The 13,766-nt window shown below is 40.4% G+C and overlaps 2 pseudogenes; one reads left to right on the forward strand and one right to left on the reverse strand.

Annotated features, from left to right (window-relative positions):
* Positions 1 to 265: 265 nt before the first annotated feature.
* The window catches only part of LOC124805549, a 29,835-nt pseudogene continuing 16,334 nt past the window's right edge, over positions 266 to 13,766 (reverse strand).
* LOC124709295 lies at positions 13,070 to 13,187 on the forward strand (annotated as a pseudogene).

Consider the following 13,766-nt stretch of genomic DNA (forward strand, 5'->3'; position numbering starts at 1 on the left):
AATATCCGATAAATTTGGTAGGACCGAAAATATCAAAGGCCGACAGCAAGTTTCGGAAAGCCATACCAGTTGCTGAGCGGTTGGCACTCACGCTAAGATACCGAGCAACAGGCGATTCCTACACCAGCCTCAGTTTTTTATTTAATATCTCCAAGCAAGTGATATCAAACATTGTTCCTGAAGTACGTGCAGCTCTTACTGGCAGCTTGAAGGAGTTTGTAAAGGTATGTTAATAAATTATACAAATTTCGTTATTAATGCACTTTTACTCATCAGCTAATAGGCAAAAGAAATAAAAACATATAGATTTAAAGACTGAGAAACAATTAAACTCGAAGATTATTACTTTTAATTATTATAAATCAAGCAGATCCAGAAAATGTGGATAGCCTTGTTCGACGTTGTCAGAAGTAAAAGTAGATTGCTGGAAGTTGCTTCGCATCTGCTCATGGGCATGGAATTGTTGAGTTGAAGGAATCGGTAAATGCGACGAGCAACTGTAGTCGCTATTGGTTGAACTTGGTCTAGAATGTTCGAAACAGCCGCTTTATGCTCTGAAAATCGTGTCGGAAAATTCTTTTTAACAAAAGCACTTGTTCTGTTGGCGGTGGACCGTAGAACGTTCGCTATGTACTCTCCATGGGCGTCAAACTCGTCTCTAGTTTTAGATAAAGCAGTTTGTAGTGCATTTTATGCCTCTCCTATACGAGGATCTTCGGGCCTTTTTCTCTTTTTTTTTTTAGGTGAAGCAAATACCTTCGTGCGTTTGTTTGATGTGGGTGGTAGTTTGTTGCCTTGCGTTGTTTGATGATCGACATCTTGACTACTAATATCTTCCCAAGCGCTCGCTGTACCTTCGTTTGTATCCATGCCCGCAACACTCTGTTCTTCCAAATCCTCCTTAAATTCCTCCTAAAACAAAACGACGACAAAAGATTGATATAAACAATAGCAAAGCAAGTAAAATAAAAAAATAAAAGAATGGATGTAGGAATAGAGAGATACACGATAACAATCGTAAAAAATTGGGAACAATGTCAAGTGGATAAGTGAAATTCAGAACGCTTGTTATAATGCTTACTACCTTTTATTACGCAAAATTACTGATTTTGATTATTATTAATGTTCATAATTATTAGAATGTCCATTATTGTCTATGCATTTAAAAATTATTTATATTATTAGGAGTTATTAGTTTCTATTTACTTCTTTTGCAGATGCCACAGACACAACAAGAGTGGTTACTTGTAGCAGAGGAATATGAGAGAAAATGGAACTTTCCTCACTGCCTCGGTGCAATGGATGGCCAACATTGCGCAATCCAAAGCCCAGTTAATTCTGGAAGCGATTTTTTCTATTATAAGACGTTTTTCAGTATTGTTCTTTTTGGTCTAGAGGATGCTGACTAATGTTTTTTGTATGCTGATGTCGGCTGCCAAGGTCCAACTTAAGACGGTGGTGTTTTTCGAAATACATCTTTTTTAAAAATATGAGTAATGGTACCATCGTTTTTCTAGAGGATCGTACCCTCCCAGGTAGACAGAAAAAAGTATCCTATGTCATTGTGGCAGACGACGCGTTTCCCCTCAACAATCATATCATGAAGCCGTATAGTGGACAACAACCACGGAGGTCAATGAAAAGAATTTTTAATTACAGACTTTTAAGAGCACGCCGGATTGTGGAAAATGTGTTCGGAATACTTGCTTCCGTATTCCGGATACTAAGAAAGCCTATATTACTACAGCCTGAGGAAGCCCAAAGTGTTATTATGACTTGTTTATACTTCAATAATTTCTTGCGAAAAAGTTCTGCTTCCAGAGAAATTTATACTTCTGTAGGAGCAGTGGATCATGAGGAGAACGGGCATTTAAAGCCAGGAACATGGAGAAATGAGATCACTCCTGCTACAACGTTTACACGATTAGCGAACATTCCACGACGTTCAACGCAGACTGCCCAAGACATTAGAGATGAATTCGCTGCTTATTTCATTTCCGAAGAGGGAAGATTGTCATGGCAAGATGATCACCAATAACTTATTAAAGAATTTTCAGCTACAAGCTACGTACATACTAGTGACTGCCTGACTCCACACATTTCAGCTACCTATATATGTGAAGTTTTACCTTTATTAATTCCTATTTTATTATTTTTATTTCCTCAAATAACACAATATACAAATAAAATACATATAAGTGTACACGTGCTTCAATATACTGTGTTAGAAAAATAAATGTTATTCATTATTATTTATTTATTACTAGCTGAGTACCCAGCATTGCCCCAGTATGCATTCCAATCCTGTTATTCCATTTCCTCCTTTCCCCTCTGTGACGTTCAGAACTCATTTTGCAATAAATCTTATAATTTTATCATAATTAGTACTTTTTAAATTTTTAAATTTGAAAACTATAAGCTATTACAAGGTATATTCCTAATAGAAATGGTAGTAAGCTAAAATAAATATGAAAATATATCTTAAGAAATGATATGATTAATGATATATAAGGGAATAAAACCAAAAAATTTAAAATTAACAAATGAGCAGGAACCGAAATGTAAGCTGAGAATGATATAAAGTTAGGTAGCTGTGGAGACAGAACCAAAAAGGGACTGAACCGCATTAAATTTGTTAATTGTTTGTTTCTACGTTTCCAAAAATAAATATATTTTATTTACATCTGTGTTGATTGTCTTCCGCGGCTGATATTTGCAGTGCAGAAATTCAAATGCTTTGAAAGCGAACCAGTTTGGAGCGTTCACTTCCTCAACCCCAGCGCCAGACTTCCCAGGCTCAGTCTTCTTCTGGCGGACGTTCCTGTAAGTGGCTAATAAACTGGTCATTTTTTTTTTAATTCGGCCGCATCCACGCCGAGTTCTGTCGCGACGGAATCCCACACTTCACTTTTTTAAAACTTTATTTTATATTGGGAATTTGTTACATCCCACAGCAAAGGGTATTGTTCATAAGTATTTACGAATTTAATGACAAAATCGTCGGTCCACTCCATTTCTAAAGAAAAACCTATGTCCACAACACAGATAAAGAATAGTACCAAGACCAAACTGTACAAGTGCAGCGAGCCAACTGGTAAGTGGTGATGGGGAGCTCGTGAATGAGTCGTTCAAGTGAATGACTCACTCCAGTGCAGTGTGAACTAACCACTCAATTTCAATGAACTGGTACTTCAAACTCTTCACAGATAGCACACTCCACACTTTTTTCTAGTTCACTCACTCTCTTCCCCTCTCCCTCACCCACGCCACTCCTCCTCCCATCACTTCACTCCTCCCTGTCCTGCCTGTCGACGAATCACGCGGTGTTAGTGGGGAACGATAGGTTAGGACGGGTGGAGGAGGTGAGGAGAAGGCGGCGTCAGCTGCTACCTGCAGTGCTGACATCATTACCCGTGACTGTTTGTGCAGTTAAACTTCGCGTCTACGGGTAGCCTACCGTTGGCAGCGCTTGAAGACAAATGAATATTAAAGATAGAAACGAAGTGGCTATCTGTGTGAGCACGCACAGCAAACATGAAAATAAAAGGTTTGTTAATAACACTGAAAGAGGGATTTTACCTGAAATCGTACCAGTGACTACAGGTGACAGTTTACGTTTTGAATCCAGTGGGTTATTATTGTCAACAAAAATAAAATCTACAGGAAAACTTCTGAATAATTAGTTAACGTAGGTATATAGACTTTGTGACAGTGGTAAACATACTCATTCTATTTTGGATTAAATTTTAAAAGGAACATAAAATTGGACTGCATTTCGTTGGTAGCCCTATTTTTCAGTTCATGAATACAACAAATAATGTTTCATTTGGCAGATAAAGACTTTTTTGGGCGCTTCATGAGAAAATGTCGAGCAAGATTAAATGTAGTACCTTCTTTATATGTGACAGCCTTATCTGTTTATCTTTCCTTTGTCCCCTTTTTTTTTTCTTTATTGTCATTTTGAAACCTGTATACAGGCAGGCCTGCAGCAGCATACTACGCCGCTCTTTGGCCGCAGAGAAACACAAAAGATAGAAATGAAGACAATTAGAGAAAAAAGATCGTGGACATATAAACGGAGCCAAACACTTTTTAAAATACAAGGTGCCGTTCACGGGCGTAAAGTCCAAGATAAAATTGTTCAGACACTTGGACACAGACAGAAACGCCCTTTGTCCCCTTCGACCATGCTGTATTTAAGATAACTCAGACGCTGTAAGAGCGTAAAATGTTGCGTGCATGTTACTCCATAGTTCCGCCATCTGTTGGTAAAATTGTGAAGTATTACGAAGCTTTATTGTACGAGCGAGGCGAAGCGAGCGTAGCAGCGGCTGAGCGGCGAACTGGGCAACTTCGCTAGGCTTCCGTACTTCACGAATGAACTACTTCATTTGAACGCTTCACGGCAAAGAGTGAAATGAATGAAGTAGTTCACGGGAATGAACGAGTTCGACCCACCTCTACTGGTAAGTGCTTTGTTGTCGTGCACACCACTCGCGCAGTTCGCCGCGCGTCCCTTTGATGTACCGACAACAGCCCGAGCCAGACAAGCCATAGGTTCGGGCGGCTCGCAAGCCTGTTTCGCGGCGAGTCCTCGGAGCCTACCTCCGTCCACATTACTCGTAAGGCTCGCAATTCTCACCAGTACACGAGCCACACGAGTAGAGTGGACGCACCTTTACGCTCAGCACACGCTGGCAACTACGTTCTCTCCACTCGCTCCGTACTGAACTGTCAAAAGTCGCAACTAATTCTAAACGCACTATAGTGGACGTTGGCGCCGAATCTAGATTTAAGAAGATTCCATCTAGCTGGGAGTTTGAGGAATACCACGGGGCAAACGTGCAGTTTTTTGGTAACACGCATATTGACCGAACTCTCGCGCCATCTTATTCTGCTTCCGAGATCTGTATCTCTATATTGCTTCGGGTCTAGTGTTTCCCAGAATAGTGGCTTCTTGCAGAGGGACGGGGTGCCGCGGTATTTCTATCCCTTGCTGTCTGCTCGAGCCGGATCTCTTCAGCGCCAGCAGACTGTCCTTGCTAAAACACAGTACAATGGACTTCCGTCGTTTATGACACAACACGGACAGTGCTTCTGTGGTGGAACTTTCTATCTGCACTCCTGCCTCCCATGGTAGCGTTTGTCCTTTGAAAAGGCCTATGGTTCCTCTTAATGTCTGGACCCCAGCTGTCTTCCCTGCTCAACTGGCTTCTGCTCAACCTATACCAAATAAGATGCCCAATTACATTTAGACAGCTCACCAGTAGAAGAATTTGATATGGAAAAATAGTTGTATCTGGCAATCACTGACATTAACTTCAATCACACTTGTACTCTCGTTGCCGGCCGAGTGGCCGTGCGGTTCTAGGCGCTACAGTCTGGAACCGAGCGACTGCTACGGTCGCAGGTTCGAATCCTGCCTCGGGCATGGATGTGTGTGATGTCCTTAGGTTAGTTAGGTTTAATTAGTTCTAAGTTCTAGGCGACTGATGACCTCAGAAGTTAAGTCGCATAGTGCTCAGAGCCATTTTTTGTACTCTCGCTTTTAGCTTGGGTTCAATTTAGATTTTCTGGACTTACGATCACGTAACAAGGTGTTTTCTGAATTGGGGGAGCTCCAAATGCCAGAAATCTGGGTTAAAGTCAGAGGCTCAACTAGATTGCGGGAACCAGGGTATAGCTCCGGGGCGCCTGGTGTCCAAAAGAAAGAAAGAAAGAGAGAAGAGGAAAGAAATAAGGAAAAATGAAAATGGAAGGAAAAACTAGTAAAACTGAAAAGTCAGCTGAAGACTTTCAAGTATTTGCCTCCTTCAAGCACGTCGACGATCAGTCTACGTTAGGACACAAACATCAATTATAGAGCGAAAAGTCCTAGATGTGAGCAAAAGGATATGGCGGAACATACGCCATGAGTGTGAAAGGGGGCTGTCCTGTTTGCCATGACGATTTTCGGGAAATTTTGGACATAAATGTGTGTGAAGTTGCGAATTTGATAAATGTACTCAACATCTGTCATATCGATATAATCATATTCCTTGTAAGACTGTGTTTGAGACCAGAGATATGAGAGAGTTAACTTTGTTTTGTCAGAGTAAGTCAGAGAGTTGCAGTAGTAGAGACTGTTGGACAGTCTGGCACTTTAAGAAGGAAGGAAGACGGCCTGCTGTATAGTGGAGGTAGCGTTATTTAAGAAGGATTTTGTAATAAAATGTCTCGAGGAAAGATATTGAGCAAATGAGATTATATTAATGGAAGAATGATAAAAGCCAACTTTTAAGGTAATCCAGTTTTTTATGTTTGTAGCTTCTCATTGTTAGAACATTGTGTATGGTTGAAGTATGCTATAGAAATTTTGTAATGAAGCATATGGCCATGTCTTATAGTTGAAACAAGTGTTGAGAGAGGCAATTGTACACGGGAGAGTTATTAAGAAATGTTTTGCTAACTTGTCTAGGTGTGAGAACTTTATGAAAAGGTGTGTTGTTGCTATGGATTAATGAAGCACAGTAAAAGTTGGAGTCTTTCTTCTCATTTGTCAGTCGTTAAGATCAGTTTTCATTTTTACTCTCATATGACTCCGTCTGCACACTCGCATTGCATCTCGTGAGTTGTGTACTGAGAAGCATTTATGAAAACTTGCATTGCACATGGCAAGTACAGCAAATGAAATTTGATTTTTGACAGTCACATCATTACTCCTAATAGCAACAACTTGCAGGGCAGACAAGCGTTTCATACCCATATTTTTACAATTTTTCCTATATTTTCCACACTTTTCCACATTTCCCATATTTTCTAACTTTTTTACATATTTTCTATTTTCAATATTTTTATCCATACTTTATATGTAAATGCAAAAGAATATATGCTCTTATTGCATACCCCATCAAGTATTTTTGTCATCAAAAAATGATTTGGATGCCTCTGCCCAGCCAGTGTGTCTACAAACTACAGTTCTTCCTATTGTCAACCTGCACAATACTAAATACAAAAGCCAATTCTTACATACGTTAAAACACACATTGATTGGTGCAGAGGTGGAGTGTTGACTTTAGCCATACCTTAAATATAGATTTATGCCCACTGATTCTTAAAAATATCACTCCATGACCACCTCACAATGATTTATACTTTCTTGAATGTTAACAACAGAGAATACAGTCCAGCTATGGCTGTCGAACCTTAGTATATTTTCTACACATACAAGATGGAAATACTGTTCAGAATATTATCAAAGCTTAGACCCAGCATGTATGTCTATAACAGATGGAAGCAATAATGTTCAAGGAACTGACTTATTACAAACACACACATAGCTCAGGTACACTACTTTGTTTCTCATGGGTGGTGCTCACGCCCTACTTCCCTAGACCTATCATGATTGGATCCACTTCTGGATGCTGCCCCAGATGTAATGCTGGTGGATCCACATTTGGACACTACACCAGACCGTATATGGATGGATATACCACAGAGAAAATCCCAGGTGTAATATAGGTGGATCCATGCCAAGCATGTGTACTGAGAAGCATTTATGAAAACTTGCATTGCACATGGCAAGTACAGCAAATTAAATTTGATTTTTGACAGTCACATCATTACTCCTAATAGCAACAACTTGCAGGGCAGACAAGCGTTTCATACCCATATTTTTAGAATTTTTCCTGTATTTTCCACACTTTTCCACATTTCCCATATTTTCTAATCCACCCAGAACAATACCCCATACCAAACATGAGTGGATCCACCTTCTGGCGCTATCCTGGACACAATGCGTGAGGATCCACATTTGGACTCTACCCCAAATTTAATGCGGATGAATCTTTTGGATAATGTTATGTTAATCCCCATATTCTGTATTGGAGATACGCATTCAGATTTCGTTGAAGATGTCTAAAGTTGCAGTCTACTATCCATATCACACCACTGTGTGGCTGTCCAGGGATGTGATCAGCTGGCTGCATTTTCTACCTGGCAGTCAACAAGTGCCTGTCTGTCTGTGTGTTTTGGTTTGATATTTGTTATTTACCATCATGCATTACTATTTTTTTAAAATAAACAACGTAAAGCTCTTGTTACGCAGTGGAATTGCTCGACATTAAAATGAGTCTTCCAATGGAATACTGAAACAGCTTCTTGTAGACGATACTTGTATTATGTGTAAACGATACCAGCAACAGCAGGGAGCATCCAGCACCCCCACGCAGAATAAAAAGTGTAAGAAGACATGTAAGAACAAATAACTTACCATATCACGACGCTTATACAGGCAAATTCTTGGTACATAGCGAATCTACATCACTCCTGCAATATTAACCTTCGTGGGTGTTAAAAGTGGGTATAATTTAATGACGTTACGGCGTTTTTATAAGCACTACCAAGCATGATCCTGACCAGTGTACCAAAACACATGTGAGACACTTGAATATCTAATAAATTTAGCAGAAAATTATTTAAGCACCAAGTCTACATCAGTAGTATGCTACATTCCTATAAGACTCGTAAATATCTACAGAAAATTCGAATATGTACGCTCACAACTCATCGCTAGATGTATAGTGTATGTAACTACTGCCATTAGCATTGAAAAAATGACATCACATTATTATAAAACCTGTACAAACACAGTTTAGGCATCGTCTACAGCACACCCCTGTAAGATAGGACTAAGCAACCCAGAAAATCTGTGTTACGCACACATTGTTTCCATTGCTCTGCTGGGTGACTGTCCATTCTTCTTAAGAAGAATCAGGAGGGGCGTGTGTATATCGTAGTGGTAATGGAAAGTTTGACAGTGGCAAGAGGCAGTACCAAAACAACTATACTGAAGGTAGTGTTGTAGACTATCTCTCTGTGGGATTCTGTGTTGTGCATCGGTTGGTATGCTAGAGGACCATCTGTTCAATGTATTCAAATTACATTTCAAAATCAGGAGGTATATATAGAATGATTCAGCAGCCCCTATCAATGTCGTTTTATGCAGACCGTAATTCATGCACGGCCTTCAAAAACACGTAGAAGATTTACATATTCTCTCACTTGCTACATGGAGTCAGTCCAACAGAAAAAATCAACGGGAACTTTTTGTAGGAAATTCGGTGTAATTATAGTTTGTACTGGGACATGTTTTAGCTAGAGGCCGTAGTTTTCGAGTTATTAAAGAAAAACGTACAAAAGTGACCTTCAGATGTACGCACACTCAGCCTCTACCGGCCAGGATGTCTGGTACGTTGTTCATGGCACCCCCTTCTACCACTGCACAAAAATTTGGGACTGCATGAGTTATTTCTCACATTTGATCATTTTTGGTCTTAATTGACTGTCCATATTACGCCATCGACATATTTAAGCACTCAAAAATAGTAAAACTGGCGGTTGTGTAAATCTTACCTTACAGTTACGCGAATTTTAACAGCATAAAATAAACAATTATGTCGTATTATTCATCAGGCCTTCTGACAACGAAACTACTGTGCTTGTAAGGGTTAATCGTTAAGTCTGGATCGAATTGTCAACGTAATTAGTTTTAGCGGATGTTTACAACAGTAGCTTTTCTTTCATTGCCCTCAAGGAAACGTTTAAATTAATAGTGTTAACGAAATAGCCGACTATGCTGATGGCGTAATATCCCAATCAGTAGAGACCCAAAAAAGTTCGAGTATCGGGAATCGTTCGTTTAGTCGGAGATTTTTGTACAGCGGTAGGAAGAAGTGCCATGAACAGCACACTAGAAATCCTAACCGGTAAGGAATGAGTGGGGGTGCAGCGAATACGCCACCCAGAACAAAATTTAATTGCATTAAATTTCCTACAAAAAGGTCTCGTTTATTGTTTCTGCAGGACCAATATTTTGCACGTAGCGATCGAGAGAATATGAAAACCTCGCGCTCGTTTTGGAAGGCGAGATGTTATAATGAAAACTGCAAGTTGTATTTCAGGGACTTCGTTTCTTACATTGATACTCACGTATAAACAGATAATTAACGGCAATGCAGCTTTAACATACCTTTATAGTGACTACCAGGACAGCAAGCAAGACACTCCCGCATCATATAGAAGGAAAGGCATTTGTTTGATTTGGAGCACATTCCCAACTGGGAAACGCCTTTGCGTGCCTCCAACTGTCTGCAACTAAAGAGTTTCACATTGATGGGCGTGAGAGATGGATTAAAAAATATAAAGAAATTAAAGCAGTCATTTGTTGTGGCTCGCTTATAACATATAACTGTAGCTCCATCAGTAGGCACTCCACACAAGGGAAATATCCCAAAATTAAGCAATTAATATGACAATAGTAAACTAAACCCAGTTTATCATTGATTCCCATAAAAGATATACATAAAGGATACGCAAATTACGAAGAACACTTCTGTATAATGCATTACATCTGTAAGCCTTCATGTCCACCAAATGCTAGTCGTTTCACCAACTATGTAGGCCTCTATCGTCTATGTTGTGTATGAGAGAGTAATCTGATTCGAGATATGAAACCTGTCGGGAATCTAGTGGTCGCTGCTTTTCATTGTATGCTCGTAACAGTGTCTCATTTCCTATTCTCTGCATTATCTGATTTAATTCTAATCACTCAATTGTCTTTGACTTACTTTTGCATATATTCATCCTAAAACATCTTTGCAAGACACAATCCAATTTCAGCCAACTGATTTTTCAATCCGTTGTATTCTGTGACAAAATTATAATGCAATCGGCCAACTTTCAAGTTTTAATTTCTTCTGCCCGATATCGGCAGATAAATACGATATTACAGTGCCCGTGTTATTCTGAACTATGATGCAAAGTTCCTTTGCACATGCACGCATGTACTGCGGCGACTATATCTGTTATGAAATACATTGAATCTATTCGCAATTACCAATATGAACAACTCTCAGCTGTAGAACAGAATGACGACAGTGTGAATTTGTGTCGGACTGTGACTCGAACCCAGATTTCTCGCTTATCGCGTGCAGTCGCCTTACCTATCCATACATCCATTATAGGTATTCCTGTGCACGTGAGACACTTTACTTGAAAGTCGCTTTCCCAGCGTCGGCAGGTAAATACGACATTGCAGTGCCCGTGTTATTCTGAACTACGATGCAAAGTTCCTTTGGACATGCATGCATGTACTTTACACCATAATCCAGAATAACACATGCACTGCAATATCGTACTAAAAATAAAATCTAATTTTTAATATGCATTACTAAAATTTATAAAATTTCTCAAGATATTTTGCGCTGAATTAACCAGAGGAGTCATTCAGATAAGAAAAATACGGCACTGCTCTGTCGCTCCTAATGATAATTGTTGAAATACATGTACTAAATTGATTGGTTTTCTATTCGCCGTATGTGTGAGACCATGAATGGCTTTACTGACACGAATGTGTAAATAATGAGTTCAGTTTCTTTATTATAATCAATTGTATTGTTTGGATTTAGTGCCCAATTCTAAGTGGTTTCAACAGCTTTGCTCCGACATCCGGTGTTGTGACCAGCGTTCACATTTAGATTAAGTATATTGTACGAGGGCTATTCGGAAAGTAAGGAACGATAGGTCGCGAAATGGAAACCACAGTAAAAATCAAAACTGTTTCATTTGCAACAGTTAGCTACATCTTCCAGCTACTTATCTCCATAGTCGCCGATCCGACTTGGACGTTTGTTGTAACGTTGTATCAACTTTCCAATACCCTTCTTATAGAGGGCAGCCGCCAGTGCTTTCCGCCAATTCTCTACGCTGGCCTACAGCTCGTTGTCTGTGCCAAAATGCTGTCTTCATAGCCAGCGGTTCATGTGAGCAGAGATGAAACTCAGATGGAGACAATTAGGGCTGTGTTGCGGGTAATCAAACATTTTCAACCGAAAACGATGCAGGAGCATCTTCACTGCCCCTGCAGAATCCGGCTGAGAGTTGTCCAGAAGAAGAAAACGCACGATAGTTATGTACTTTTGGCTGCATAGCTTCACTAGAAATTTCTCGCCAAGCCTCGTACTTGGCGGGACACAATTGTTCTAGGTATCTTTATGTGCTCCCTGTGTTCTCAGAACTAAAAAGAACGACGTAACGTGATCGACGAGCATACTAGAGACACTGCCCAAGACATCTGTGCAAAACTTCAACAGATTTTCACTGTGGTTTCCATGACCAATCGTTCCTTACCTTCCGAATAACACTCGTAGATTTCTGTCCGTAAAAGTTTTAATTGTAGTGTTCCCGGTTTTTTTATATTACTTTGGGAAGGGGGGATTTAATTTTAGGTGTGCGTTAATCAGTGGCGACCGGTTATCGTGTGCTAATGTGCTACAGCTGGCAGTAAATCTCGCACAAAAATTATGCCGTTTCTTTTCAAATGAGAGCCGCAAATTACACTAAAATTACGACATTTCGCTTTCAATGCGAGCTGGAAATCACACTAAAATTACGTTATTTCTCTTCCAACGCGTTATGGTACGCAAATGAAATGGACGTAAAAGTGTTTTGTAGCGCTCTTTCCACGGTCACTAGAACCCAGTATCGACAGCTGAAATGACGATCAGCCGCTGTACGTTCAACTCAGAGAAGGGACACAGCTGTCTGTTTTCTATTGCATATGGCCTGTTCAACTCGAAGAAGCGACACAACTGTCTGTTTTCTATTGCAAATGCTCTGTTGTGACGTCATTCCTTCCACCACTACGAGAGCTACATTGCACCCAGCACCAGATCCTTCGAAACTGCGAGTAGCAGGTTGTGCAAATGTGAAGTATCACAGCTTTTTAACGAAAGATTGCCATGACAACACTGTGGGCGACTGGTGTAAAACTCGGACTGGTCTGATATAAATATTCTTCTTCATTTCATTTTATTCTTCACAATGGAAATGGAAATGCTGTGTGGCTAGGGCCTCCCGTAGGGTAGACCGTTCGCCTGGTGCAAGTTTTTCGCTTTGACGCCACTTCGGCGACTTGCGTTTCGATGGGGATGAAATGATGATGATAAGCACAACACAACACCCAGTCCCTGAGCGGAGAAGATCTCCGACCCAGCCGGGAATCTAAATTCCTGGAAATGTTAAACTATTAGGCAACGGCCTTGCCGAGGTGGATACACCGGTTCCCGTAAGATCACCGAAGTTAAGCGCTGTCGGGCTTGGCCAGCACTTCGATGGGTGACCATCTGGGCTGCCATGCACTGTTGCCACTTTTCGGGGTGCACTCAGCCTCGTGATGCCAATTGAGGAGCTACTCGACCGATTAGTAGCGGCTTCGGTCAAGAATATCATCATAACGACCGGGAGAGCAGTGTGCTGACTCCACACCGCTCCTATCCGCATCCTCAACGGAGGATGACACGGCGGTCGGATGGTCCCGATGGGCCACTTGTGGCATGAAGACGGAGCGCTTTTTCTTTAAACTATTAATTACAAAGTTTAAATATAAACAGTTAAATTTATATAAGTAAAATTAATATATTCAATTTAGTTACGATTACTACCACAGCAAGCCAAGAGGCTATAGGCCAGCACATTATAACAGAATGGCATAATTATACAAGAGACGCCACTGGCGTTAATTCTGCTCCATACATTTCATGTACCTTATTTGGTTGATCCTCCCTGCGATCAGTCCTATATTCAGTTATTAATAATAGTGTGCCCTTTTGAGCAGTAATACAGACGTGAAAATGTGTCACTACTCCGCAGATACGTTTCATTTTGACACACAAGCTGCGACGACGGCTCCGCACAATTATTCTCTCTTTCTAGTCGTTTAGTCGGTT

Source organism: Schistocerca piceifrons, chromosome 7 (genome assembly GCF_021461385.2).
Source record: "Schistocerca piceifrons isolate TAMUIC-IGC-003096 chromosome 7, iqSchPice1.1, whole genome shotgun sequence".
Taxonomy (NCBI): domain Eukaryota; kingdom Metazoa; phylum Arthropoda; class Insecta; order Orthoptera; family Acrididae; genus Schistocerca; species Schistocerca piceifrons.